We start from the raw sequence: 3,360 nt of genomic DNA, 5'->3' as shown, positions 1-3,360 counted from the left end.
AAGTCTGGTTATCTTAATATTAAAAAGATCCTCCAGGTGCCTGGGTGGCTCGGTCAGTTAGGCTTCTGACTCAGGTCATGATCTCAGGGTGGTGGGATAGAGTCCCACCTCGGGCTCTACGCTCAGCGCAAGAGTCTGATTCAGATTCTCTCTCCCCCTCTCTCCTGCTCGCTCTCTCTCTCTCAAATAAATGAATAGATAAAATCTTTAAAAAATAATAAAAATAAAAAATACTTTATAAAAAGAACCTCCCGCTTTCATCTTGCCAGTGAGGTCATTATACGATGAAGGAGACTGAGGCACAGAGAAATCAGGTGCCTTGCCCCATGTTATTGTTAGTGACAGAGCTAGAGCACGGGGTAATTGACTCCCAAGCTTTTTGTCCCACAGGTTGATGAACTCATGTGGATGCCAGCGAGCTCATAGCAAAAATCACATAGCTGAAGAGCCCAGGTTTCGCTGGCCAGTGAGTCCAAAGTTTGTCACACGAGCAAAGTCTCCCAAACTTGGTCAGCTCTGTGCCTCTACCTGCTCATTCAGGAATTGATCCCTCTCCCCAAGGTTTCCCTACCCAGGATCTTTTGCTTAGTCCTGCTCAGGGACAGTCTGCAGCCCACGAGCCCCTTGTGGAAGATACAGACTCTGTTAGTTCAGCTGCTATGCCCTCCCTTGGGTCTTTCCTGATTCTCCACCAAGTTCTGCACATCTCTGCAGATGGGTCTCTGAGCCAGAAGCAGCACTCTGCGAGCCAAGCCAGGGCAGGAGCAGAGGGGGACAGGAGGGGGCGGGGCATGTGCAGCTCACTGTGTGTGGCCTTTGGCCACTTTGGTCCCAAAGCAGGTGTGTGTACCCCAAGCCTCCCAGTCTCTCGTGAAATACAGACTCTGTTACTTGCTCTGTCACTATTCCCACAGAGGCTCACAGCCAGGCCTTCAGCCATGAGGGAATGTAAAGGAAGAGTTTGAGGCAACTATCCAGACAATTTTTGCCTTCCTAGCCTTGTATGGCCTTTATCTCCCCTCACACCAACCCAGTGCCTCTCCACCAACACACACACACACACACATACACCAAAAAACAAAAACAACAATAACAAAAAGCACACAGGAGTAACATCTGGCACCTCCTTCCTCAATCACCCAAAAAACAAAAAGCGCCCACGCGTATGTGTTTGGACTCGTACAAAGAGGCCTTTGGAAGAAAGTAATTGCCTAACTTTGAGCACCAGAAGCATCTGAGTTCTAGCTCTGTCTCAAAGAAGATAAACCTTTACCATTATTGGAATCATATCATAAGCTGATCATGTGCTTAAATAAATTACGGCTGGGTGGGGGAGAAAGCATCATTCCTAAGCAATGCCTGCCTTAAGTTTATGTTCCCACAGGAGTAGAAGCTGAGAAGGAAACAGGTACTGGTACTATATTCGAAAGGCAAGCCCAGCATACCCCCGCGAGAAAGTAGGGACAAGAAAGTGAGACAAGAACAGGAGGAGAAACATCAGTACAGGATATGTGCCTAAGTAAGCCATTAACTATGAGCTACTACTGGGGCTCAGTCCTGCTGGGAACCCTCTCAGAAACTGTGAGGAACTTGCCTCAGAATCATAGTCAGGACAAGAGAGGGGGAGAAGAGGGTGCAAAATTTAAGGAGGCACTTATAAAGGTCGGCCACATCAAGTCATGCAAAACAGAGTCAGCCCTGCTCTGAATCATTCTACCAGGAAGACCGCAGCATTTACTCATTGCTTTCCATCTCTCGTTGGTTGAGAATGGCCCCCTGCCCCAGGGGTGCTGATGTCCCTGCACTTCTGGGCTGAACCTGTCTGAGGCTCTGCAAGCTCCTCAGGTGAGTGCCGAGAAAGTCCCTAGGCAGGGAAAAAGGGAAGCAGGTGTGGGGGGTGGGAAGCTGTCCATGCCCTGGAAAGTGTCTACAGCTGCCACCAGTGAGGATGGGTAGGTAAAGGGGATAGGAGCAGGGCATCGGCTGCATCTGTTGCATGCTCTACACATACCAACAGTATCTTGAATATGCCTCAAAATTAGGAAACTCGTGTGCAGACCCCAGTATTGGTAAATACGTGGGCTTCCCATAACTCAACCAACATCTCAAAACTCAAAGCAAGTTGAAGGCAAAAACATTCTGCACTTAGAGGTACAGAATTTAAAAGCTAAAGTTAACATCACCATGTAGCGAAGAACTGGAAAGACTACACAAATAGGCCACACTTAGGTGTTGTGACCACAGCCCCAGCTAAGGTGTCAGCATCAACCTCCAGGTAGGTTAGTGAGCAAGCCTTCAGGTGATCCCAGCCCTCATCCTTTGAGCTTCCCCAGAAGACATGGAACAGAGGTAAGCTGGTGCTCTGAACTCTGCCAAAATTAGAGATTTGTGAGCAAAATTAATTATTGGTTTTGTTTCCACTGTTAGTTTCGTTGGCTTTTTAGGCAGCAATACATACTGGAAACAGCTGTCCATTTTCCCAATACACTCCTGAAGATAAGGACAGTGGCTAATTAACTAATGAATGTGCAGAACTTGGCATATAGTAGGTGCTCTATATGTACTGAATGTGGGTGAAAGAATAAAATGTGGTTCCAGCTTTTTCTTAAAGATTTATTTATTTATTTTAGAGAGAGAAAGTGAGAGCATCAGCAGGGGGAGGGGAAGAAGGAGAGGGAGAGAGAGAGTCTCAAGCAGACTCCTCACCGAACTCGGAGCCCGACTAGGGGCTCGATCCCACAACCCTGAGATCATGACCTGAGCGGAAATCAAGAGTTGGACGCTTAACCGACTGAGCCACCCAGGTGTCTCAAACATGGAACGCCGCCATCAATTTGCATATCATGCTTGCACAGAGGCCATGCTAATATTCTCTCTATCATTCCAACGTTATTAGTATATGTGCTGCCAAAGTGAGTGCTCCAGCTTTTGAAGAGCAAGTTCAGAGGAAGAATGAATTTCCCTAAAAAAATGGAGCCATCTTTTTTTTTTTTTTTTTTTTGGCAAAGTTGACATACAATGTTACATTAGTGTCAGGTGTACAACTTAGTGATTTGACAAGTTTACGTAGTGTGCTATGTTCATCACAGTGTAGCTACGATCTGTCCCATTACATCACTGTTAGAATATCACTTACTATTCCTGAGGTTCTTCTTTTTATTCCCATGACTTACTCATTCCATAACCGGAGGCCTGTATCTCCCTCCCTCCTTCACCCATTTTACCCAACCCTTACCCCCAAAATGGAGCCATCTTTGAGATTTGGGATTTGTTTTGAGGAAAACAGGTACCATTGATAAGTCCCCTAGCTAGAAGTGGGTCTCTGCTTCCTGTGCCATTTCACATTCATGGGAGAAGACA

The 3,360-nt window shown here is 46.5% G+C and overlaps 1 non-coding gene across 1 annotated transcript; it reads right to left on the bottom strand.

The window, feature by feature from the left end:
• Nucleotides 1–2,809: 2,809 nt before the first annotated feature.
• Nucleotides 2,810–2,920, bottom strand: LOC118018295. The gene has a single exon (XR_004681370.1). It is a non-coding gene; the product is annotated as a U6 spliceosomal RNA (small nuclear RNA).
• Nucleotides 2,921–3,360: the final 440 nt, after the last annotated feature.

Source organism: Mirounga leonina, unplaced genomic scaffold (assembly GCF_011800145.1).
Source record: "Mirounga leonina isolate KUSES-001 unplaced genomic scaffold, KU_Mleo_1.0 Mir_170, whole genome shotgun sequence".
Lineage (NCBI taxonomy): Eukaryota > Metazoa > Chordata > Mammalia > Carnivora > Phocidae > Mirounga > Mirounga leonina.
This window is presented reverse-complemented; position numbering and strand designations above follow the sequence as displayed.